This window comes from Balaenoptera borealis, assembly GCF_965194805.1.
Source record: "Balaenoptera borealis genome assembly, chromosome: 1".
NCBI lineage: Eukaryota > Metazoa > Chordata > Mammalia > Artiodactyla > Balaenopteridae > Balaenoptera > Balaenoptera borealis.
The window spans coordinates 52,545,555-52,572,393 of record NC_138860.1 but is presented as its reverse complement, the minus strand read 5'-3'; the positions used below and the strand labels follow the sequence as shown (position 1 = coordinate 52,572,393).

At 40.8% G+C, this 26,839-nt stretch overlaps 1 long non-coding RNA gene across 1 annotated transcript; it reads left to right on the top strand.

Moving 5' to 3' along the window:
* Positions 1 to 26,839, top strand: LOC309604860. The gene is made up of 3 exons (XR_014231094.1): positions 1 to 5,165; positions 5,548 to 22,304; positions 22,336 to 26,839. It is a non-coding gene; the product is annotated as an uncharacterized lncRNA (long non-coding RNA).

The following is a 26,839-nucleotide window of genomic DNA, read 5'->3' as shown; positions in this document are numbered from 1 at the left end:
CATCTCTTCCATTGTTAGGCTTGTAACTGAGACTTCCCACACAGTGATATGAAGAGACATATGATTCAAGCATCCCCGTTTCAGAAATATTATTATAGTCGCAGGAAAAAAATAGGGGCCTGCTCCATGTCTGTCACCTGAAATAAACTCCTAGTTCCTTCCCTACTGCTCCCCAGATGCTCAGTTCTGAAGATGATTCCAGCTGATTTTGCCAGCCACCCGCAAGACTCCTAACCCCAGCTAGTGGCTGAGGGAGAGGGAGAAGAAAAGGGGACCTCCGAAGCTGGCCACCTCAGGGTATGTGAAGCACATGCTTGTCACGTGGAGAAAAAATGTGCCAGGTAACCTCTAAGACTCCCCTAGGAATCCAAAGTTTGTGTCTTTTTGCAGAGCCCAGAACAGCCTGTCTGTTCTCCTCTCCCTGTTGTGTGCCTGGCGCCTCCCCAATGAGATATCTCCTGGAAAAGCTTTTCCTCTGAGGGGTGGGGAGCTTTTGTTCTCTGGGAAATATGGTGCAGCTAATTAAGAGCATTGTCCTGGGAGGGGGAAGGCTTCCACCAGGGGTGAGTGCCACTGCCTCTGATGCTGTCATGATGCTCTTGGTCTCTCTGCCCCACTGGGCTAACCGTTTTGGGGGGAGACTGTGATAATGCCCACTAAAATAAAAATAGATATGTGAAGTGAAATCTCCCTCTCTCTCTTTTTAAAAAAACATTTTCTCTGCAGTGAATTGAGTTTCTATTACTAACTCATTTCAGAGAGGGACCCTCTGACAGTTTGGTTTTTGACCCCTACCCATCTGGTAGAAGCTGGAGGTTCCAGAACTAAAGCCATATTCTGTCTCACACTGTTTCCTACATAATGACACATAACACGCAAACATGCAGCTAAAGTAAAATTTCTAGCAACGATTTTGATTTAGCTGTTGGTTGTCAGTGTAGAAGTAGTTCGACAACTCTTAGTTCTTGATTTGAAAAACAAGAGTAGCATATTTCATGGCATTTATAGCAACAGCACCACAAAGGTCTCAATATCTCATATAAGCTGTGATTGTCCCCATAGTGGCAAACCCAATTAGAAATGAACTTTGTGGAGGCAGCATTCTGCGCTTACCTAGTTTGCTCTCTCCGGATTCTAGAATTTGTATTCCTTAAATGTTACAAATATTTATTGAGCATTTACTATGTGCTCAGTGTTCTGGGGGCTTGGCATACATTAGGAAACAGAACAAATACAGATTCTGGCCCTGTAGGGCTTATATTCTAGCCAGGGAAGATCAACAATAAACAAAACATAGTAAATAGATTATATATTGAAAGGTGATAAGTTCTTTGGGGAAGGAAAGGAAAAGTAGATCAGAGTAAGAGCAGCTGGGAGAGCTGGGGTAAAGGAAATGGGCTGGTCAGAGTAGCCATGAGGAGGTCATTGAGAAGGTGGCACTTGAACAAGGACTTGATGGAGGTGATGGAGTTGTCCATGTGGATGCCTCTGGAGGACAGCTTTTCTGAAAGAGAGAAGAACCAACGCAAGGGACCTGAGATGAGAATGTGCCTAGAGCAGCAAGGAGGCCACTGTGACTGGAGTAGCAGAGTATAGGAGGAGAGGGCAGTCAGGTGGCAGGTTCCAGGTCAGCAGAGCCCTGAATGCCAAGGTCAGAACTTTACCTTTTACTCTGAGTGAAAGCGGGAGCCACAGGAGGTTTGGGAGCAAAGGAATGAAATGATTAGACTTAAATTTTAACAGAATCACCCTACCTGCTTGGTAGAAAAAAGACTGTGGTAGGGTATCAGCAAAAGTGATGAATCCTAGGTATATGAACACATTTTTTTTTCCTGGATGTATTCTGAAAGCAGACAGAGCCAACAAGATTTGCTGATAGATTGGATGTGAGGTGTGACAATAAAAGTTAAGGATGTTGCCAAGGCTCTTGGCCTAAGCAAATGGAAGGAAGAAATAAGCATCACCTGAGAAAGGAAAGGCTGCACCAGGGTCACCTGGGGTCCATTTGATCTGAGTAACTTTTTCTGCATTCTTATCCAAGTGTGCAAATCAGAATCACATGGTGCCAAGTTTGCCAATTTCACTTGCCCAAGAACCTCGGAGATTCTGCTTTAGTAGATCTGGAGTGGGGCTCAAAAATGTGTTCGATGTACACTTTAGGTTGAGAACCACAGAATTGTAAAATAATATTTGGTGGGTTTTTCTGTTTAAAATTCTGGACTTTATAATGAAACAAGTGAAAGGATTTATAGAATTTCTCCCACTCTCTGGGATGAACTACAGGTTCTCCTTTCCAAATTTATTTCGAATGAACTACGTCTAGCTTACAAAACAGTTAAAGCTTAAGCATACAGAAATGATAAATGATATAGAATGGAGCTGTGAGGTTAAATTTCGATCTTTTTCACTAGAAAGTTGGTTATGAGATAGTTCTATCCTGAGTCTGTTTAGGTTCCTTTGATGCTTTTCTAGTGTGGGCTAAATATCAAGCCAGTCGCCATCCCTCCAGCAACAAACAAGAAGATGGAACTCCCTGGTGGTCCAGTGGTTAGGACTCCATGCTTTCACTGCTGTGGGCCCGGGTTTGATTCCTAGTCGGGGAACTAAGATCCCACAAGCCCCGCAGGGTGGCCAAAAGAAATAAAAAATTAAAAATAAAACAAACAAGACGACAAGGAGAGTATCTCTGGGGAAGTTTGGAGGATGGTTAAAAAGTGGCATGACGGTATCCTCAACTCAGACACTATACGTAAACATTAATCTAAAGGTAAAGGCTACAGATCCAGATTTTAAAAAACTGAGACTCGAGGAGGCCAAGTTCACTTGGTTACACGCAACTATCAATTCAGTGATAGGACTGGGCTTCAAAGCGACGAATCAAAGGCCCGAGTTGCTGGTTCCCACGGTTGTCAGCACTTCCTCGTCACAATTGGTTCCACCAAGAATCGGAATCCTTCAGTGAAAGGAAAAGTTGCATAATGAAGCAGTATTCAATGGGAACCCTCTATTCAGTCTGATTCCCAGCCGGATCATTCTTTTATCCTGGATCATTTTCTCCAACAATTTATTTCTGTGCAGTGGTGGTGGGAACATTGACAACAAAATGGCACCTTCTTCCTCAATGTTGCTGCTCCCTGTGTGGATGACTCACACCTGCTGACAGGAACGAGCCTCAGCTTCTTCATTCCCCGCGGAGCTGGAGGTGGATTTTAACTTGCCCTTGCCCTCCCTGTCGTCATGAAGACTGTCAGCTTAGTTCTGATTTAAAAACAAAAAAAGAAAGAAACAAAGCAACTCCACAAACCTTTATTACTCAGCAGGTCACTTAGAGGCATAGGGAGAGCAGCTCAATTCTCCAGGCTCACGTGGAGGGCCCAGTGCAGGCAGTTGAAAAGCCAGCTTTTGACTTGTAAAACAGCAGCTAAATTGGCGGTAGAGGCTCTTAAGCAGGGAGGACCAAGGGCTCTTCTTTTTGTGTTCAAACTTTACGCTGAAAATATTCTTTTCTACTGGGTAGAATATCCTCTTGATGACTTTTATTTGGGGGACACAAAGTCCTGGTCTTGTTGAAATCAAGCATTTATTTGACCTGAAAAATAATGCTCACGTCCAATGAGAGTATAGAACAAATGAATGTAATGTGCTGTTCTTATTGCCAATAGGCTCTGATTGTGAGTTGCTGCCATAGGCTGGCCCTTTCTTAGGCTTTTCCCCACCTCAGACATTCTGGAGGACAGACATTTGCAAAACAGCGGGTCCAAGAATAAGGATTGTTCAGAGAGCAAATGTGAGTAGTTACATGTGATTTAAACCCCTAACCTTATTTTCCTGAGCACCTTGCTCTATGACACCAAGACAGAAGCCCTTTGGCATAGAGATCTATGGAATCTATTTAGATGTAGCCAATCTTGGGAAATAACTTTCTCTGGAAGCAGGACTCAGGTTACTTTCCCACTGTGTGGGAATATTTGACCTTTACTTGCACACTCATTAAATGGCTAGTGATTGAGCATTTTTGCCTGTCTCCTGGAGTTGCTTTGGGATATTGGGAAAGGGGGCACAATTCAAGAGCAAATTGCTCTGATTAATATTATATTTATAGTTCAGTCTATCAAGGTCATTTCCCTAGATGCCCGCCTTCCTTTATGAAGACAGAAATACTGTGTCAGTGTCTCTATCCCTAGAAGAGACAGGAGGCCAGTGAGGAAGGCGAACAGTAATAAAAGTGGGATGCACATGTATTTATATACATATGTATACACACACACACACACATATTTGGCAATTTGGTGCCATGCGTATGTCTGGTCCAGCTTTTTCTCCTACTCTGAAACTTCTCTTAGGCCACCTTAGTTCCCTCTTCAACTGTTTCTTTGGAAACAAACCCACCTTTGTTAAATAATTTTATTCTGCTTCTATCTCTCCCCTGATCAAACTAAGCATCTGGTGGCACTACTTTCGTTATTAAAAACTGACTTTTAAATCACAAAAGCTTGTGAAGTCTGAACTAAGGTCTAGCTTCCATGACTGGAAGGGAAAGCACCCTCAGAACACAGCCCTTCCCTTGAGCTGGATGAGTGAGATTACAGGTCTGTGACACTGGCAGAATGGAAGGCCCAGTAGTCTTAAGTTACTGGAAAACAAGTTAAAACAGTTACCTTAATGTTTCCTTGCTTTTAACAGTCACATTTATGTAAAGAAGACATTACCTCAGAGTCAGTCATGACGCCTTCAAGGACCTTGAGGTGTCCTGTTTGATTCAGACCTCCCTCCTCTAGAGAGTATAATTCCCTGAGCACTTGGGTAGAAATAGAATGACCTCATTTCCAAAAAGCTCCAGGTGACCAGCGACCATATTGGTGTAATTTGTATGCATGGTGCTTAGCTTATTTATTATTCACTTTTGGGTTAACATTTTAGATACAAACAAGTTTAGATACAAACATTTCCTTCATTTATTCATTTCATAAATATTTAGTGAGTCGCTCTATGGAAGTAAATGATACAGTACCTGCCTTCAAAAGTAATAACAGCCCTCTTTTGAATGCTTGCTATGTGCCAGGCCCCATTCAAAATGCTTTACTTAGCTTTTTTCATTTAATCTTAACAACAGTTCTATGAGACAAGTACTTTATCATCTCCATTTTGCAGATGACAAAACTAAGGCACAGGGCTTCCCTGGTGGCGCAGTGGTTGAGAGTCTGCCTGCCAATGCAGGGGACACGGGTTCGAGCCCTGGTCTGGGAAGATCCTACATGCCACGGAGCAACTGGGCCCGTGAGCCACAATTACTGAGCCTGCGCGTCTGGAGCCTGTGCTCCGCAACAAGAGAGGCCACGATGGTGAGAGGCCCGCGCACCGCGATGAAGAGTGGTCCGCACTTGCCGCAACTAGAGAAAGCCCTCACACAGAAACGAAGACTCAACACAGTCATAAATAAATAAATAAAAAAGAACGTGAATTTCTTTAAAAAAAAAAAGCAAACTGGGCTATTCATTTCAGTAACAGTCAAGTGGTCTTAGTTTGCAAAAAAAAAAAAAAACTAAGGCACAGATTAGCAAGTCATCTAATGTCACAAAATTAGGACATCACAGAGTTTGATTTTGAATCCAGGCAATCTTGCTCCAGAGCCCGAATTCTTAACCAGTGTTCTTGATTGTCATGGTCTCAAGTGCCTTGGGTCTAAAGAGAGAAAACAGACAAAATGTTCTATGATTGAAGGAAGTGTAGGAAATCAGAAAGTATTTAAGAGATATATTGACTTAAGCTACCCATCACTATGACATACATTTTTAGCTAAATTCCCTGCTTTGTTTGAGACTCAAAAGCATGCCTGGGAAAGTACTTCAGCCTAATCCACAATAGGTAGAAACATGCAGGGATATAAATTAGTGGAGGAGAAATGATGTTGCAGAAGAAGTGTTAGTTAGATTGAGACTAAGGACAATCTGCTAGCAGAGAGTCCAGTGTCAGTTAGTTCATTGAGGCCAAAGAGAAGACTGTATGGGGGTAGAGGGGACAAAGGAGAGCTTGGTGACAGATGGCCAGGTCACAAGAGGCCACACGTGCCATGCCAAGAAGTTAGGGTTTTATCTTGAAAATTTTGCACTTTAGAAAGATCACCCTGGCTGCAAGATGGAGAATGGATTTGAGAAGGACAAGATGGGATGCAAGCAGACCAGTCAGGAGATGCTGGCAGTAATCCTGGTTAGAGGAGATGGGGGCTTGGCTTAGTCAGTGGTAGAGGAAATGAAAGTAAGTGAGTGGATTCCAGAGATAGTTAAAGGTATGACCATCAGATGTGACTGAAAATGGAGTACAGATTGAGAAATGAAAAGGACCCAACACAGAACTCCAAGAGAAAGGGATGGCCAATGAAAGAGGAGCTTAAAAGAAGTACAGCCAGAGAGGTACAAAGACAATCCAGCCAAGCAAAGAAAGCAGTTCAAGAGATGATGAACAACAGTATCAAACACTGAGAGGGGAGGAAATAAATGGAGTGAACAGTGTCCTTAGGATTTTGCAATAAGGAGGTCACTGGTGTCCTTGATGATGCAGACAGAGAAAAACATTGATAGCATGAGCTGAGATGTGGTGAGGGTGAGGAGTGTGTGGGAGGTAAAGAACTAGTGACACCAAGTGTAGACAATTCCTTAAGACATGAGAAGGGGAAGAGAGAAAGAACAGAGGCCATAGGAGGGTGCTTTTTTTTTTTTTTTTTTTAATTGATTAAGCTGAGACAACCATTTGAAAATATTGATGAAAGGATTTTGTTGGGAGGGAAAGGTGGGCAGTGAAGAGAGGAGGAGAAAACAATACATTCCTGAGAAAGTGGGAGGGTTTGGGATCCAAAGGACGGGTAGGGGCTTTAGCCTCAGAGAGGAGGAAGAGGACTTCCATCGTAACCACATAGAAGGCGGATGGGATATGTCTGGTGGGAGCCAGGCTGCAGGATTTGGGTAGGAAGCTGAGGTGGTTATCTAGGGTGGCTTGTACTTTCCCTATCAGTGGGTGTTGAGTCACTTGCTGAGAGTGAAGGGGAAGTGACATGTGTGGGTGGGAAGGATGGCTGCAGATTTGCGGAGAGAGAAGAACATGTGAGAGTCGCTTTGGAGCATGGAAGGGAACATATTACGAGGGTCCCAGCTGGGTCTGAAGTTGAAGAACCTCCCCCACTGTGATGTCTGCTTTTAGCCAAATTCCCTGCTTTGTTTGAGACCCAGGAGCTTGCCTGGGAAAGTGTTTTATCCTACTCCACAAACAAGTTTGAAACATAGGTGGATATGTCAGCTACTTAACTGGACTTAGAATAAATAAATATTTCTTGGAATTAATATTCATTGATGATTCATTTTAGGTGCTGTATTTTACTGGGGATATGCAGACTCCACAAATCGCGTCTTTTCATTAGATTCTAATATCACGACATTGGAATAATTGGTATAAGGAGGTGATATTGCCTGATAGTTAAAAGCACAGGCTCTGGAGTCAGTCAAACTTGAGGTTCAATCCTGATTAGGCTACCTACCAGCTACATGACCTAAAACAAGATAACTTTTTGTCTGTAAAATGGGGATAATAAGAACATTTATCTCATAGGGTTTTAAAGGAGATAATGCATTTGGTGGAATAATATTTTTGACACATTAACTTTTAAGTTATTAGCAACTTGTCTTCCTGGAACTGTTCCTTGTGGTCTACTCCTTGAAGTACAGTGGGGGAGGGAGGACAAGAGAAAAAAGGAGAAAAAAGTATCTGCCTAATTGAGGAGCCCCAACACCCATTAAGAAGATTATGCCAGGCAATCAATACATCTGAAGCCAACAGCAAGAGAAGGGTTTTCTCACCCAGTCAAAAAATGGGCAGAAGACCTAAATAGACATTTCCCCAAAGAAGACATACAGACGGCTAAGAAGCACATGAAAAGCTGCTCAACATCACTAATTATTAGAGAAATGCAAATCAAAACTACAATGAGGTGTCACCTCACACCAGCCAGAATGGGCATCATCAGAAAATCTACAAACAACAAATGCTGGAGAGGGTGTGGAGAAAAGGGAATCCTCTTACATTCTTGGTGGGAATGTAAATTGATACAGCCACTATGGAGAACAGTATGGAGGTTCCTTAAAAAACTAAAAACAGAATTAGCATATGACCCAGCAATCCCACTACTGGGCATATACCCAGAGAAAACCATAATTCAAAAAGACACATGCACCCCAATGTTCACTGCAGCACTATTTACAATAGCCTGGTCATGGAAGCAACCTAAATGCCCATCAACAGACGAATGGATCAAGAAGATGTGGTACATATATACAGTGGAATATAACTCAGCCATTAAAAAGAACAAAATTGGGTCATTTGTAGAGATGTGGATGGGCCTAGAGACTGTCATACAGAGTGAAGTAAGTCAGAAAGAGAAAAACAAATATCGTATATTAACGCATATATGTGGCATCTAGAAAAATGGCACAGATGAACCGGTTTGCAGGGCAGAAATAGAGACACAGATGTAGAGAACAAACGTATGGACACCAAGGGGGGAAAGTGGGGCGGGTGGTGGGGGGGGATGCATTGGGAGATTGGGATTAACATATATACATATATTAAAAAAAACATTATGGCAGGCTGGTAAAGGCTAACCAAATAACCTCATCAAGGGAAAATATACAGCCTTCATCTGGGTAAAAACAATCAATTGAAACACTTGCCCTGACAGGGAGATTAATTTTGCTTTTCCAGAAGTGTGTTGTGAGCAACCATACTTCCAGGAGATGCTTCCCAAAGGAAGAGTGCTGGGGAAAACTAAGTATGGGAAATGCTATATGTTAAATGTATCTTATGATCATTCACAATACATATTAGCATAATAAAAGTTTGTAGTAAAGAAAAAAAGAGAGAAGGGTTGTCTCTGGGCAATTGATTTTCCCTGAAGAGTAGAAAAGATTCCCTCCATCCTGGAGAGAAAGAAAAGGAGCTGAGGGAGTTTCCTGGTGGTCCAGTGGTTAGGATTCGGCGCTTTCACTGCCATGCCCCTGGTCGGGAATCTTAGTTCCCCGCAAGCAAGCCACGCAGAATGGCCAAAAAGGAAAAGGAGCTGAAAGAGAAGGGTGTGTGTGTGTCTGTACGGGGAGGAGGGTGTCACTGTAGAGAAGTCAAGATTTATGAGAACCAAGCCCATAGGAATGATGGATAACTCAGCAAGCTCTCTATTGCTGGACACTGCCGGTTATCCATTGTTCTGTAACAATTTACTCCCACACTTAGCAGTCAAAGGAAACAAACAAACATTGATTATTTCGCAGTTTCTGAGTGTTAGGAATCTGGGAGTGGCTTAGCTCAGTGGTTTTCGCTCAGGGTCTCTCACACGATTGCAGTGAAGCCATTGGCTGGGCTGCCATCATCTGAAGACTTAATTGGAGCTGGAGAATCTACTTTCAAGCTCACTTACATGGCTGTTAGCATGAAGCCTCAATTTCTCACCACGTGAGCCTTTCCATCAGGATGCTCAAGACACAGCAGCTGGCTTCACCCAGGATAAATGATCTGAAAGAGAGAAGAGAGAGACCAAGACAGAAGCTGCAGGGACTTCCCTGGTGGTCCAGTGGGTAAGACTCGGAGATCCCAATACAGGGGGCCGGGGGCCCAGGCTCGAGCCCTGGTGGGGGAACTAGATCCCTCATGTGTGATGCAGCTAAGGAGCCCATATGCCGCAACTAAGAAGCCTGCATGTTGCAATGAAGGAGAGCCCGTGTGCCGCAGCTAAGACCCGGCGCGGCCAAAAAAAAAAAAAAAAGAAACATACAGAAGCCACAGTGTCTTAATCTTGGATGTGTCATAGGATCACTTCTGCCCTATTACATAGATCAACTCTGTTACAATGTGGGAGGGAACTGTACGAGAACGTGACTATTAAAGATGAGGGCCATTGGGGGTTATTTCAGAGCCCGGCTATCAGAGACACTGTGAGGCATTTGTTGGAACATCCAGGCATGAGTGGGAGCAGACCATGACTTCCCTGGAATTGTGATCAGCATCTATGGCTCTGCCAGCTCAACTTCCTTTTGGCATCATTTGATGACTTTACTTCCACAGCAGACTTCCCTTTATTTGACAGGGCCTTCCAGCAGGGGTGATGGCCACCATGCTCTGGGACTGGCTCCTTCCTGCTTACCCTGTGTGTATGACCCCCACCTTGCCGTGAGCCCCAAAGCAGGAGGCCTGGATTTATTCATGGGTGCGTGTACTCAGGAAACTCCCTCACTCCCCAAGATAGTAGTTAAACATACTCCAACTTCATAATAACAGCTAATCTTACTAGATGTTTATCAGACACTATGGAGTCTTTCCGATGAGGAAATTAAGGCCCAGAGAGATTAAGTAACTTGGTGAAGGTAATAGCTAACAGGTGGTGAAACCAAGATTTGAACCCTCTAAACCTGGTTCTAAATCCATGATCTCAATCTCTGGTTCTATATATTCAGCACAGAGCCCAGTGTTAGTAAGTATTCAATAAATGTTGGTTATAATTATTAATTTTTCTCATTGGAGTAAAAGGTAAATTTCTACATTCAAGAAGCTAAAATATTACTCAGCCATAAAAAAGAACAAAATAATGCTATTTGCAGCAACATGGATGGACCCAGAGACTGTCATACTGAGTGAAGTAAGTCAGACAGAGAAAGACAAATATCATGATATTGCTTATATGTGGAATCTAAAAAAAAGGGTACAAATGAACTTATTTACAAAACAGAAGTAGAGTCACAGATGTAGAAAACAAACTTATGTTTACCACGAGGTAAGGGGGGGAGGGATAAATTGGGGGCTTGGGATTGACATATACACACTACTATATATAAAAGAGATAACTAGTAAGGACCTATTGTGTAGCACAGAGAACTCTACTCATGCTGTGCAATAGCCTATATGGGAAAAGAATCTAAAAAAAGAGTGGATATATGTATATGTATAAATGATTCACTTTGTTGTACACCTGAAACTAACACGACATTGTAAATCAACTATACTCCAATAAAAATATTTTTTAAAAATCAAAAAAAAGAAGCTAAAGAATTGCTGTAGTCTTTTTAAAAGGTAAACTGTACGTTTTTGTTACTTTGTTACTCTCATTGACAACGCAACAAAGTTTATACAAAGTCATATTTACCAAATAGCCATTTTTTTTAACATCTTTATTGGAGTATAATTGCTTTACAATGATGTGTTAGTTTCTGCTTTATAACAAAGTGAATCAGTTATACATATACATATGTTCCCATATCTCTTCCCTCTTGCATCTCCCTCCCTCCCACCCTCCCTATCCCACCCCTCTAGGTGGTCACAAAGCACAGAGCTGATCTCCCTGTGCTATGCGGTTGCTTCCCACTAGCTATCTATTTTACGTTTAGTAGTGTATATATGTCCATGCCACTCTCACTTTGTCCCAGCTTACCCTTCCTCCTCCCCGTGTCCTCAAGTCCATTCTCTAGTAGGTCTGCATCTTAATTCCCGTCTTGCCACTAGGTTCTTCATGACCTTTTTTTTTTTTTTTTCTTAGATTCCATATATATGTGTTAGCATACGGTATTTGTTTTTTTCTTTCTGACTTACTTCACTCTGTATGACAGACTCTAGGTCCATCCACCTCACTACAAATAACTCAATTTCGTTTCTTTTTATGGCTGAGTAATATTCCATTGTATATATGTGCCAAATAGCCATTTTAAAAAAATAAATTTATTTATTTATTTTTGGCTGCATTGGGTCTTTGTTGCTGCGCACCGGCTTTCTCTAGTTGCAGCGAGCGGGGGCTACTCTTTGTTGTGGTGCGCAGGCTTCTCATTGCGGTGGCTTCTTTTGTGGCAGAGCACGGGCTCTAGGCTCACGGGCTTCAGTAGTTGTGGCACACGGGCTCTAGAGTGCAGGCTCAGTAGTTGTGGCACACGGGCTTAGTTGCTCTGCAGCATGTGGGGTCTTCCCGGACCATGGATCGAACCCGTGTCCCCTGCATTGGCAGGTGGATACTTAACCACTGTGCCACTAGGGAAGTCCCCCAAATAGCCATTTTGATTGAAGTGCCCGCTGAATTGCTCAGTGGTGGATCTAGATTGGCTATGACTACCATGTGTTTTATCTTCTGTTTATACAGTTTTAATAACCCAAAGTCATTCTTTCAAACATGAATGTCAAGAGCTGCCAGTTCTTCCCTTGACTCAACTGTAATCCACACTGCTGCCTGCCTTGAGGGGACTGGAGGGAATGTGGATTCTTCCAGGTTTGAATTTGGCCTCCAACACCAAATCTGAGCTGTGTGACCTTGGGCAAGGTACTTAATTTTGCTGAGCTGCTGTAAAATGGGACTGTTGGGAGGATTAAATGAGATAAGATATGTAAAACACTTAGCACAGTGCTTATCACAGAAGAGGCTATCCACAGTTAAATGCCATCTTCCCTTTCCTTCTCCCAGTAGCGTTTAATTACTCTAGTTGTTGTGGTCCCAGGTCATTCTGATTATGCCAGTTTATCAGATGATATTCAAGTGCATGAGTGCCTAGTGACATCTCTATTTTTGTATTTTGTTTAGAGACAAGTCTAATCTCTCCCAACATATTCCCTGAGAGCAGAGGCTATTTCTTATTCATATTTATATTTTTGTTCCCTGTAGTGCCTAGCAAAATGACTGGCACATAGTATAGAATTTAATACATATCTGCTGACCTAAACTGAAATCAGAGTATTTGGAAAGGATTGAAACTAAAACATTAAGAAATGCTTGCAATAAAAGATAAAGTAAATGGGTTTGGGGAGAAGGGAAATTTCTATTTCTAGGAAATAAATCACGTGCACTGCATACATGTTCATATTACATTTCATTCAATACCCTCCACGTACACCTTCAAATTCAATTAAATAACATTTAATGGTGGCAGAAATAGACAGAGATTCATCTTTTGAAAATATTTAATGTTTTATTTCATGAGCGTAAATGATATGAACACCTAGTACTGGAGAAATTATACCATTAATCATATTAATGATTTAACTGGTTTCCCAGAGTGTTTCAGTTCTATTATTGCTTAAGGAGAGAGCTCTTAGAGAGAAAAAGAATTTGCTCTAGAGGAAGTCAGTTTATATTCTCCATTCATCTAATAGGACACTTGATAATAGATCCCTGATGTATCCCTGATAATATGAGTGAGACAATGGGCCCAAGGCATTTTATTTTCCTTTCCCTATTGTCTCATCACACCTGAATGACAAAATATCAACCCTGGATCAACCCAACCATCGGATTCCTCCATGCCCACATCTGTCACTTGGCAGCCTGAAGCTGCTGTTTCCTGTTTGGGTGGGCAGGGCTGTGGCTCTTTTTAACCTCCTTGCTCAAAGGTACTGTGTTTCATTCAATGGTGCATGTCCTGTCAAAGAAATGCCTGCTTAGTTACTCAGTTTCCTGGGTATCTCCTATTTATATAGGAAGTATACATATTATTAAACTTCTGTTTGTTTTTTCTTTTGTTTGGAAAAGAAAAAAGAAATGCCTGGTCACGGCACAGCTCTCGCAAGCTGAGGGGATGGGGGTTTCTCTTAGAGCAGAGTTCCTTCAGCCGCTTGCAGTGTTGTAGAGATGAAATGACTTTTTTAAGGGGCTGAGACAGATGGGTTCAAGAGCCCAACTACCTTTCTCTTTCTTCAGGTTGTATTGCTGAGTTGGGTCTACTGTTCCAGTCTCCTCCCTCCCTCATGGTGATTTTTTCTCCTATCAAGGGTCCCCCTGTCCACCTCTGCAGTCCAGCTTCTGTTGAAGGGAGTGGGGATGAGATGGAGCCCAAGGAGTGGGTGAGGAGGTCTGTCAATGCACATTACTTGGTAATAACTTTTTTAAACGAAAAGTTTATTGGTTTGTTTTTAGGCAGAGTCAAAATGTTCCCATATCAAAACAGCCACTTCAAGGCAGCCACATCAAGATGTTCCTGGCATCAAAATGACTGTGTCAAAGCTGTGTGTCAGCAAATTGTCTATTATAAAACAGCTTGTATCAAAATGGCTGTATCCTACATTGGCACAGGACTTGCCATCAAAGGAATGCTTTTTAGAATGTCAGTGCTGTTTATAAAGGTAGGATGAAAAGTTGTGTTTCTTTCCATTGATGCTCCAACTTTCAGTAGGGAGCTGGACTTAACCACAAGGAACTGGAAGACAAAGAGGCACCACTCTTTATTTCTAGTTATCAATGCCTCCTGCAAAAAGGAATTAGGCACAAATTAACAAAGATGATCCAGCTTTTACCATGGAAGTCATGAAACTCCCATACTAATTTTATAATCGTGCCTTTACACTTTGTTCTCAACACAAAGATCTTTTGGAATTATCGACTAAGAAGCAGCCAACAAATTTATGTCAATATGAAGGCAGCTTGGAGTCACTTGTTAACTGCCTACTACTACTGTGTTCATCACAGCCTGGAAGAACCAGAACTCGTACAAATGCCCTGAGTTGCTGCCTCTTCAGACACCCAATTAGGTTGCAAAACCTTCCCTGGAAGGTTTGATGTTAGAAACCTTTCTTGATGTCTATCTTCAGGCTAAGAAAACTTACAGGTTGGGCAGACTCTTGCACTGGGTATGCAACATATAGTGAACATGGCTCTTGTCCCTGATTAATTGTTGTCCCACTTTTTCTTGACTTAACAATACCATGCTCTCTTGGCTTTAGCTCGCCTCACTGGCCACTCCTTCTCAGTCCTTTTCGGTCTCTCATTTCTCTATACAACTTCTAAATGTCGGCATGCTTCACTGCTCAGGCCTGGGCCCTCTTCTCTAAGGATGACTCTCTTTCTAGGAGAACTCATTCAATTCTGTTGCTTTAAATAGCATCTGTGTGCTGATTACTCCAAATATGTTATTTCCAGCCCTAACCTTTCCCAGAACTCCAGATTTGTATATCCAATATCCACATCTGAATGTCCAAGAGGTATCTTAAATGTATAGGTCCAAAATGGAACACTAGATTTCCCAACCTAAACCTGTTCTTCTAGTCTTCATCTTAGTGTCAAAATGAACTACATAGTTGCCCAAGCCACAAACATAGAAATTATCCCTCATTTTTTCTCTCTCTATCTTTAAATATATACATTATTAGCCAATACTACTATAGTTGTACCTCCAAAACATATCTGGACTACATCTCCTTTCTTTTCTCTCCACTGCCACAACCCCAGTTTAAGCCACCATCATCTCTTACTAGGGCTGCTACAATGGCCTCTTAACTGATCTCTCCATTTCTTTGCATGACTGGTTCCTTCTCATGTCTTAGGTCTCAGATAACAGGTCAAAGCTCAAAGAGGACTTCCCAAACTACCCTTTCCTCCCACTTGTTCTCTATCAACTTGCCATGCTGACTCTCTTCATAGAACTCACCACAGTGTGTGATTATCTACTTCCTTCCTATTGACTGTGCTCCCTGCTAGAATATAAGCTCCAGTGGAGCAGGGAGTTCAACTCTTTTCCTCGCCGCTCAGTCCCTAGGGTTTACCATACAGCCTGACCCATGGTAGGCTCTTGACAAATATTTGCTGAATATGAATTCAAGTCTTTCCAAAAGAGAAAATCTCTTTGGGATTCCAGAAGTTTAGGAACCATCAATATCTGCTGTTGTTCAGAAATATCCCATTTTGATTGACCACATATACATGTATCAAACATGAGGAATGTTTATTTAAAGGCGTTAAGTCGAGACTATTTTAAGGCCCAGTTCAGACATAATTCTGTAAAGACTACTCCTTGGTTTGTCCCAATTTATAAACCAGGATGGTGACTATACGTGTTGGTTGGTACCACCTGGCTCAGGCACCAATCATTAGCAAAGTTGTTCTTTTGCAAAAGATTTTACAAAAGATTTAATTGGGAAGAAATAATCACATGAATTAAAATGAACAATATTGAATTTTTATCTCTCTGATACATAAACATATGTACCATAAATGGAAATTAGTCAAGGAATGAGAAAATGTTATTTTGTGAACTGGCATGAGTTCTTTTTAGGTAAAACTTGTCTTTGTTTAGAATAATATCTTGAGAGACACCTAAGAAGCGAAAGTACAGGCTCTGTATGTGTTGGAAAGAAACAACAAAAAGATCACAAAGTCATTCTGCATAAGAAATTGGGAAATATGAGAAGAAAAAGAAGAAGTAAATGAGGAGGAAGAGTGGGAGAGAAGGTTGAGCAAAATGTCAGGAGACTTAACTTTGGGTTGGTAAGAATAGAGCAAGAAAATCAAATTTTCAGTTTTAAATTGGCTGCTGAAAAGTGCTGCGTATTTGCCATTTAGCCTCTTATCTGGCAAACATTATCTCTGAATCTGCACGAAGATACTACTGCACACAGCTGCCTCTCATGAATTTGGGGTGGGAAATCTAGGAGGAAGGGCTGTAACCCACCCTTGAGTCAGTGCCAAATGAAGATAAAGGAACAGCTGCAAGATAGAGAGCGAAGAATGGGAATTCAGCAGAAGCCAGAAATCAAATCCTGAGGTTATCAAGAGCGTGGGGAGCCCAGAAAAACTGCAGAGAGTTTGGGGAGAGCATTGGTTTCCCCATAAGACATGGGATGGGGTTTCCAGATGAGTTTATGTAAACCTCAAAGTGATATCTGATTTTCCAGATAATCCAGGAGACATTAACAGTGTGATTCTACTGATAAATATTCATCACTCCTCACCATAGTATTAGTGAAAACCCTAGCTAGGGATGATAGACAGTATGTGTTCCCGTTTGTATCCTCTCCTTTCATCATTGTATCCTACTTTATTTGCTTCTATTCTCCCTGGTGGTTCTGTACTCTAATCTAGACCATATTAGCCACATCATAGGTCACTGTTTTTTTACTATTCTTAGAGTTGGTTATCCAGGGCAAAAAAATTAAATTTATGAAGTCTATGTGGTGGGAAAAGTCTAGCGAAAACTAAATTTTAAGCAATAATAATCAGAAAGACCAAAAGTTTCTACAAAGAGAATATTCAGTTCAATGAAATCATTTATTCATTGAACTCAACAAATATTTCTGTGCTAGATACTCTGCTAGGTTCTCAAACTTTAAATATGAATAAAACCCAATCGCTTCTCTTGATAAGTTCACTGTCCAGTGGGGATACACAAACAGATAATTACAGTGCAATATGGTAAGTGCAAAATATAGTAATAACAATGACATTTATGAGATCATTAAAGAGAGGCACTTAGTGAAGACTGCAGGAGGGGTCAACATTAGGATGGTTTTTGAATGAGCTGACAGCTGAGTTGGATCTTAAAGGATGTGAACAGTTAGTCATGTAGAAATGGGGGTGGGGAATTACATTTCGGTTGGGGTACGTGAGGTGAAGGGAAGTGGAGCTGTGCTTTCTAGAAGGAACCACATGGCAAAGGCATGGAAGGAAAAATATACATAGGCTATACATAGTTTTGAGTTGCTGGAGGCAAGATTAAGACTTAAATGAAGCTAGAGAAAAAGATAAGGGCTATATACCTCTGAGATTTGAACGCCATTTTAAAAAATGTAGACCATCCTATCTGCAATTGAGAAACATTAGAGGGTTTTGAGGCAGAAAAGTGCCATGGCAAGATTAGAATTTTAAATAAATTACTTCAGTGACTGTAAAGAGAACAACTAGAAAGCAGTTGTAGTGGCGCCTGTGGTTGTATCTATATTTTTTAAAATTAATTAATTTATTAATTTGGTTGCGCTCGGTCTTAGTTGTGGCAGGTGGGCTCCTTAGTTGCAGCACGTGGGCTCATTAGTTGCGGCAGGCAGGCTCCTTAGTTGAGGCTCCAGGTCTCCTTTGTTGTGGCTCACCAGCTCCTTAGTTGTGGCATGTGAACTCTTAGTTGTGGCATGCATGTGGGATCTAGTTCCCTAACCAGGGATCGAACTCAGGGCCCTTGCATTGGGAGCGCAGAGTCTTATCCACTGCTCCACCAGGAAAGTCCCATGTGGTTGTATCTATATTTGAGGTAGACAAAACAGAGGAGATTTGTTAGCAAATTTTTGTTCTAGTCCAGGTAAAAGATGAAGAGAACCCTATCTGAGGCATGGATAGTGAAGGTAGAGAGGTGGAGCAGATCAAATAATGTTGAGGAAGTTAAATTGTCAGGCATGGTAATTGATTGGACTTGCGAAACAAAGGAGAAGAATCCGAAGAATTCTCTCTTGGATGACAAATATGGATAAAGGTGTCATGAGCTAAGATTCTGTCTACAGGAGGAGAAGCTAGTTTAATGGAGCAGATGGAGCGTTCTATTCTAAACATGTGAAGTTCCAGGTGACTTTGGGACAGCCAGAATGAGTCAGGATAAGCTAGAACTGAAGGGAGAGGTGTAAGATGAAGGTACAGCATTGAAATTCATCTCTGTACAGGGATAGTTGAAACTTTGAGGATGCGTCAGATCACCTAGGAAACCTTGTAGAGTGAGAAGAGTGCTGGTCAAGGGAGATTCCAGGGAGAAGATAAAAGGCCAACAAAGAAGGTAGAGAAGGAATGCTCAAAGATACATGAGAGAACAAGGAGAGTGTTATTAAAATGAAGAGTAAATTTTAAGAAGGAAGAATTTAATTGTTATATGTAACAGAAGCATTGCAATATAGGGCTTTCAATTTATCCACTTAGATATCATTTTGAGAGCTGTGTCATAGAGTAGAAACAGATTGAGGAGTGTGTAAGGAGGCAACCCCCTTGAGTATCCAGGAAGGTTATTCAAGCCAGACAAGGACAACACCAGAAGGGAAAGCTATTGGTTCATCTCACATATAAATATAGATACATAAAAAAGAAATAAAATATTTACAGTTCATTAAAAATACAATATAATCAAGAAAGGTTTAATCCCAGAAATGGAATGATAATTTATTTTTTGAAATCTGTTAATGTAACTCACTGTCTTATCCAATTAAGGGAAAAAACTAAATGATCACCTCAATAAATACAAAAGGAAACATTTAATAAAATTTAATACTCACTTTATGATTTTAAAATATCTTTCTTAGAAAACTAGAAATAGATCAGAGAATCATTAATATCAAAAACTTATAGAAAACATAATAGTTAATGGTGAAATAATGGAAACATTCCTTTTAAAGTCAGAAACAAGACAGAATTAGTGTGTCCATTCCACATTGTCCGGGAGGATCTAACCAATGTAATAAGACAAGGCGGGGGAAAGGGATTGGAAAGAAAGAAACAAAATAGTCATTATATGAAAATAATATGATTATCTACAGAAAACATTCAAGATAATCTTTTGACGTGTAATCAATACATATAAGAGAGTTTTTCAAGGGACTTCCCTGATGGTCCATCAGTCAGGACTCCATGCTCCCAACACAGTGGGCCCGGGTTCGATCCCTGGTCAGGGAATTCCCAAAATCAGTGCTCAAAAACTGATAGTGTTTCTATACATAAGCAATAACCAGTTAGAGAATATAATAATGATAATACCTGAATTACAGTGGCAAGAAAGGCCATAATGTATTCAGAAATAAATCTAACAAAAAAATCTAATATCTGTATAAACAAATAAAACTTTATTGATAGATATAAAATAGGAGAGAAATAGCTTATTCTTGAAGGGAAAACTCAATATTATAAAGAGACAATTCTCCTCAATGTATAAATTTTGTTAAATTTACAGTCAGAATTCCAACAGGGTGTTTTGTGGAATTTGACCAGTTGATTTTAAAATGTGCATGGAATACTTCAGGGCCAAGAATAGGCAAGGTAATTTTGAAGAAGAAAAATAAGGGGGAGAAATTAACACAATGTGGTACTAGAGCATAAATAAATAAATGGGGACCAATAGAACAGGACAGAAAGCAACACATATGAGAACTTGGTATATAATAGAAGTGAAAGTACAAAGTAATGGGGAAAAGCTGGACTATTCAATAAATGGTGCAGGGTCAATTAGCTACCCATACAAGGAAAAATTAGATCCTTCCCACTGTACAGATAAATAAATAACAATTGGATAAAAGACTTCAATGTGAAAGGCAGAATAATAAAGCTTTCAGAAGATAATAGAGCACAATATATTCATTACTTCCAAGTAGGGAAGGCTTTTTAAAATAATTAATTAATTAATTAATTTTTATTTTTGGCTGCATTGGGTCTTCGTTGCTGTGTGCGGGCTTTCTCCAGTTGTGGCGAGCAGGGGCTACTCTTTGTTGCGGTGTGCAGGCTTCTCATTGAGGTAGCTTCTCTTGCTGTGGAGCACAGGCTCTAGGTGCGCAGGCTTCAGTAGTTGTGGCTCGCAGGCTTAGTTGCTCCACGGCATGTGGGATCTTCCTGGACCAGGGATCGAACCCGTTTTCCCCTGCACTGGCAGGGGGATTCTTAACCACTGCTCCACCAGGGAAGTCCCGGGGAGGCTTTTTCAAGGCGTGAAAAACAAACCATAAACAAACAAAAAAGATAAATTAAAATTTCTATTGAGAAAGATATCATAAACAATGTTAAAAGACAAGACTAAGAGAAAATACTTGCAAATCAAATAACTTACAAAAGATTAGGGCACAGTATATAAAGAGAACCTTATAAGTCAATAAGAAAAAGACCAAAATGCAATAGAAAAATACTTGTCAATAACTGTGAATAGGCAATTCAGAGACATGAAATCCAAATTGCCAATAGCATATAAAAAGATGCTTAACCTCTCTAGAGGAAAATGTAAATGTAAAATTTGACTGCTTTTCATATATATGAGAATGGCACAAATTTAAAATCTGATAATATTTTGGCAAGGATGTGAAATTAGAAACCCTCATACTCTGCTAATGAGAAAGTAAATTGGTACAACCACTGTGGAAAGCAATTTGCCAATATTTTATAGAGTGAAATCAATATGTACCCTAATACATAGCAATTCAATTTCCGGACATATATCTAGAGGCACACTTATACATACATATGCACAAGGAGAATTGCCTTAAGGATGGTTACTGCTTTATTGTTTGCAATCACAAAAATTTGGAAACAACCATCAGTAGCAGAATGTATAAATTAATACTGGAGTATTTATACGATACAAAGCTACGCAGCAGTTAAAATGAATGGACTAGATCCATGAGTATCAATGTAGATAAATCTTAAAAACACAATACTGAATGCAAAAAGTAAATTTCAGTATCTATTATGTATATGTAAGTTTCATGGAGTCACAAAAGACAAATTCAATAGGAAAAATCATCAAAAGATTTGCATACACACATGCTATATTTGGTTTATCACATATCTGTCCATCTATCCATCCATCAACACATCTTATTTTAGTGCATGCACTTTAAAGAAAGTTGCAGACATCAGTGCATTTCATAGGTCAGGAGATTTTTGATTAAATGGGAGAGATGAACATATAAACTGAGGGAAGAAGCCCTCAATACTGAAAGTGTGGTTGAAAGAAAAAAGAGAGAAGATAATTGTTGAGGCTGAAAGAGGTGGGAGAGTTTGACTTTTGAAAAAGGGGAGGGACCACTCATTCTCTGAGACTGAAGGAAAAGGTGGTGGTGGGGTAGGGATGTTGAAGGAGATCTTTCTCGGTGGCCTCAATTTTTCTCCTTGATATGGGAGGAAGAAATATTTTGAGAATGAGAATTGGGAGTTGACTAGGTCCTGAGGAGAGAGACAAAGATTAGGTGTGTGTGTGTGTATAATTAAACCATGCCACGCATCTTGCAGGATCTCAGTTCCCCCGACCAGGGATTGAACCTGGGCCATGGCAGTGAAAGCGCCGAATCCTAACCACTAGACCACCAGGGAACTCTTAAGATTAGGTATATTTACCGGAGAGAATGGGAGAGGGAATTGATCAAAAATAAGTTAAGGGATTGATGGAGTCTCTGAGTGCCCGGATGAGCTTGAATCTGTAGCAAAGCAAGACTCTAGATTATGTGATTTTCTCCAGCTCTCAGCTGTTTGAGAAGGAGGAGCAGAAAGAAGCAGACTGAAGGAAAGATCTAGAGTTGATGCTGCAGGACAGGGTGCAAGGGAATGGAAAAGACTCGTGTGAGAGTATTTCAGATGAGCAATTCTTAATCCCAAGCAGGGCATGAGACTAAGAGAGTCTAGGAATCAAATAAAGAGATCAACAGATTTGAGTTCTCATGAAATGGAGAAATGGCCCCTTTGCTGAGCCACAAATTTAGAGAGAAGCTTTGTTCTAACTAGGCTCACTGCTACAACTCCAAACACAGAGACACAGTTTGTTCAAAAACAAAGTCTTCATGGCCTCTTTAGAAACTCTGTGGCAGCCCTCACCACATCTCTGCCTTTTGACAGAGGCTTTATCCTATTGGGACACCAAAAACTGTGCACCAAAGTGTAATATTTGAAGCCCGTCTCTTTCTCTTCCCTATAATCCTCAGTCACTGATTAAAAGAGAAATGCTTCTAGTCACCTATTCTCTTTTAGCCTTGTCCTTTTAATGGTTTAGTACTTTCTCACTTTTTCAGCTTATCACTATAAACCCCTTGTTTCTTATTTCTTGTACCTATCACTACAAGCCCCTTAATCATCCTTTCCACTGAGTCATATGGATCATTATTCCATTGTAATAAAATACATTCTTAATATTTCTTCTTGGAGGTATGTGCCTCCAAGGTAATTAAGTGAGTTTCCTTCAAGGCTAGAAATTGCCCTGCAAATTCCTCGAGTTGGGGTTGTTCATTTTCTCATACATTTGGTTATGTTGTGCTATAGAGGGAGTTGAGGTGCAGGGGTTGGTATTTGGCTACTTGCAATCCCATTGCTACTTCCAGACCATCACTCTTCAACTCTCATGTAAAAGATCACCCTTCTCTTAAGGATGATCACTACCCTCTCCTCCTCCCTGCCACTAACCACCCTTCAGGTTGCTTCCTTTCATTCCGCAAAGACTTTGAGACTTAACTCACAGTCGTCCTCTTTATCCCACCTCCTACCCCCATCCTAAAAGTTCAATAACTTAGCTTCCTTATTTTTGTACCTCCTTAACACTTGCAACCTTCTTTTCCACTCTACTTCAGTTATCTACTTCCCAGGACCACATTCTATTTCTTGTCATCACTCAGACATTACACCTCAGCAATGTTAAACGGCAGTACCCCACTTTCTGACTACTAGCTTCTAACTTCTAGCTCCTCCCTAGTTGTCTTGTAAGGATGTCCTGTTACAGACCAAGTGGAAAATGATCCAAAAAAACTTTCCAGAGTTCTTATTCTCAAAAGCAATCCACCCTGATCAATAATGGTGAGACATTTCAGGAGGTATGACCATGTTAATCCACATTTAGATGACAGCCTTCTAGGGATATATTTTGGGTCTTTTTTGGTCTTTACTCATGAGAGTCATTTTAAATAGGCTCCAACTATTATAACCGATGTCTTAACACCTTTATTAAACTAGAGGCAAAATGAAAATGGGCCAGTGTAGCCTCCACATGTCGACAAATGGTGATAGTATTGCTCTCAGGGTCACATAAGGACAGTGAAATCATTTAAAAAATCACCACTCTAGAATCATTTGGCTTTGATTTTTTTAATTGCATTTTTGGGGACTCATTAGAACCAAAATGCTAAGGAAGGGGTCATTTTCTTTAGCTAGGCTGAAGTAATTTAGTGTTTCTATAGCTACCAGAAAAACACAGAAATTAATTTGCTAAAGATTACCCCCTTCATAGATTGTGTTAGTTAATAGATGGTTGGTACTGTATGTTCCAGGCAGAGCTGGAAAAGATACGGTGTTCAGAGCGCTGGCAAAAGCAGGAGTACACAAAAACACACACAAAAATTTTAAGAGTTCGATACTTGCCATTTCTAAAACAGGCTCTGTAGTGGTCATCGCTGAAAAAAAATCAGCACTTTGTTGCTCTCTCTGACACTTTGCAATGTTTTCATTTTAATTACATGGTATGCGGTAGGACCCTTTATTATTTTCAGTGCTTAGGACCTTGAAAGGTTTCAATGAGGCCCTGATGTCGGTGGCCCTTGTGGCTCCATCTGAGTGTTTTTATTCTTTCTGCATTCCTGCAGCTGAATGCTGAGGCAAGGTTATTATTCCAGAGGAGGTTGTACCAAGAAGAAATGACTGGCGGAGCTCTGTTTGGCCTGTTCTGCTGCTTTCCCAAACAATACGGTCATCGGTTGGTACAAACAGTGACTTTCTCTTAGGCAACACGGGCCAGGTATAAAAGAGTGCTCACAAAACCTCAGAAGATCCCTAAGTTTTCCTTGGTACGGATGAATGTCTAAGATCCAGCAGTTTCTAATTTATAATCACTGTCAAATGTTGCTGTGAGGAGAATCAGTGTTCCTTAAGTCCTCTACCTCAACCTCAGTTTCCCGTTTAGAATACTCACTTCCTTTCCACCTGACCTGCTTCCAAACTTGACTCATGCCACAGCTTTGGTTTTCATCCAACTCTTTCTACCCAGAATGCAGCAGAATGAATGGCAGTCACCCAACCACTTGAGGCTTGCTGTCCTCGGCTCTTGAATAAAAAGACAGAAAGTAGAGAAAGAGTTCCTTTGAAATACAGACCCCTTCTAGGGAGGAGGGAATCTATTTTCTTCCTTTGCATTGGATTCTGCTTAAGACTAAGGATGCAGGATGCTCTCTTGATGGGGGACAGACAAGGCTGAAAAGAGGGACATACTGAGCAATGAGGAACAGCTGAGAGCTACAAAGATAGGGCTGTGCTCATGTATAAATAGAAATGTTGCTGCTACCCTGATGAATCAGACCAGATGTTTCTCTGATGTCTCTGTTTGGTCCTTTGGTTTATAAAAAAAAAGTATAATTTTGCTAAAATTATATGTGAGGCCAGGAATGTGGCACAAATGCTTTAAGCTTAAATAATATGTAAAAGAACAAAATTACGTTACTGAAGAAAACCGTATCAAGAAGAAAAACCTCCATTTAGAGAAGGACAGAAAAGAGCAGGAAGGAAACAATCTGTTGATGGAATTGATGAATTAAGATTCAGGAGATCTGAACTCTAATCCTTCCTCTGTCACTAGGTGTGTGACCTTGGGCAAGCCAGGTCATTTTCTTGGGTCTAGCTATATTTATATTTATTTTTAAAAAATATTCATTGGAGTATAGTTGATTTACAATGTTGTGTCAGTTTCTGCTGTACAGCAAAGTGAACCAGCTATACATATACATATATCCACTCCCTTTCAGATTCTTTTCCCATATAGGTCATTACGAAGTAGAGTTCCCTGTGCTACACATCAGGTCCTTATTAGTCATCCATTTTATATATAGTTGTGCGTAGATGTCAATCCCAACCTCCTAATTCATCCCTCCCCCTCCTTTCCCCTCCTGGCAACCACAAGACTGCTCTCTATATCTGTGACTCTATTTCTGTTGGCATATTTATTTTTTTTTAAATGGGGGACGGGCAGGGTGAGAATGGGGTTTCATGTCTGGGTTCATTAAATTGACTTTTTTAGGTGTTTTTGCAGCCCCAAACATCTATGAACCCAACCATGTTTTCCTTTTCAGTTTAGTTTCTTGTTTCCTGGCTTCTAGTTTCATTGAGGGGTTGGTATGTGAAAGACAAGGTAGGGCGTAAACATGAATTAACACAAGGCCTCTGTCCTCAAGATGCTTATAACATACTAGCAGATATTAGAGTTACACAAAATACTATAAACTGTGATTGATTCCAGAGGCAGACATGAACAAATGCCATGGGAACTCAGAGGAAGAAGAGATCATTGCCAGCTTGGACGATAAGAAATAACTTGCTGGAGGAGGACATCCGCATTTGATGGGGGAGGCTTGAAAGTTGGTGAGTTTTTAGCAGTCAGAGGTAGAGAAAAGGACATTCCCGATATAAGAAACAAGAGGAGGCAAGGAGCAAGAAAAGTGCTGGATGTATTTGGGGAACATCAGCCATTTGGGGTGGCTGAGCATAGGCTATGAGTCAGGTAGCAATGATGGTTTGGGACCACACTGGGGAGGCCCTTTTGATCTTAGTAGAGCATGCATTTTACTTAGTAGGCAGCAGGGAGCTGTCTTTCTGAACTTGGATGTGACCTGGCCTGAACTGTGCTTTAGAATAATTCACCTACAGCAAAGTGTAGGATGAACTGGAAGTGGAAAGGTCTCAGGGGAAGGAGGACAGCTAAAAAAACCAATGCATAATCTTGGTGAAAGCTAACCAAGCCTGAGCTAGGACGGTGTCGGTGGGAATGGAAAGCATTCCAAATGGGTTAGATTTATGCAAGCTAGGGAGGGAGGAGGGGACTCAAAGGTAACTCCGTGTTTAAGCAAGTCAGTGGTAGAACCTACTAGTTCTACTAACATAAAAAGGAAATTCAAGAAGAGAAGGGTGTTTGGGCGGGGGAAAGGGGGAAAGAATTCACTTTCCGTGCACTGAATTTGAAGCACAGGAAGCATGCATAGCTTAGTGGAGGTGTTCAACATTCACAAACTCCTCCTGACTGGACCTCAGTACTGTGGATGGGGCTGGAAATGGGTATCTTGGAGTCAACATTATCTAAGTGAAGGAGCTGAAATCCTCAAAGTGAAAAGAGCACCAAGGAATTGGAGAGTGAGGCAGGAAGAAGACGGACAACAGAGTCTTGAGAAATGTCTAAATTCTTCCATTATGATGAACTAGGCATGGCCAATGTTACAGAATATAATCAAGAGAGTGCCACATCATTGTGTCCAAGGGGAAAGGGAATATTGAAAGGGATTGGCTGGTGAACCACAGCTGCATTACTGCTTGGGGGATTAGGGGTTTAGAGCTAGTGTCTAGATTGCCTAGAAGGAACTGGCTATTAAGAAAATAGTT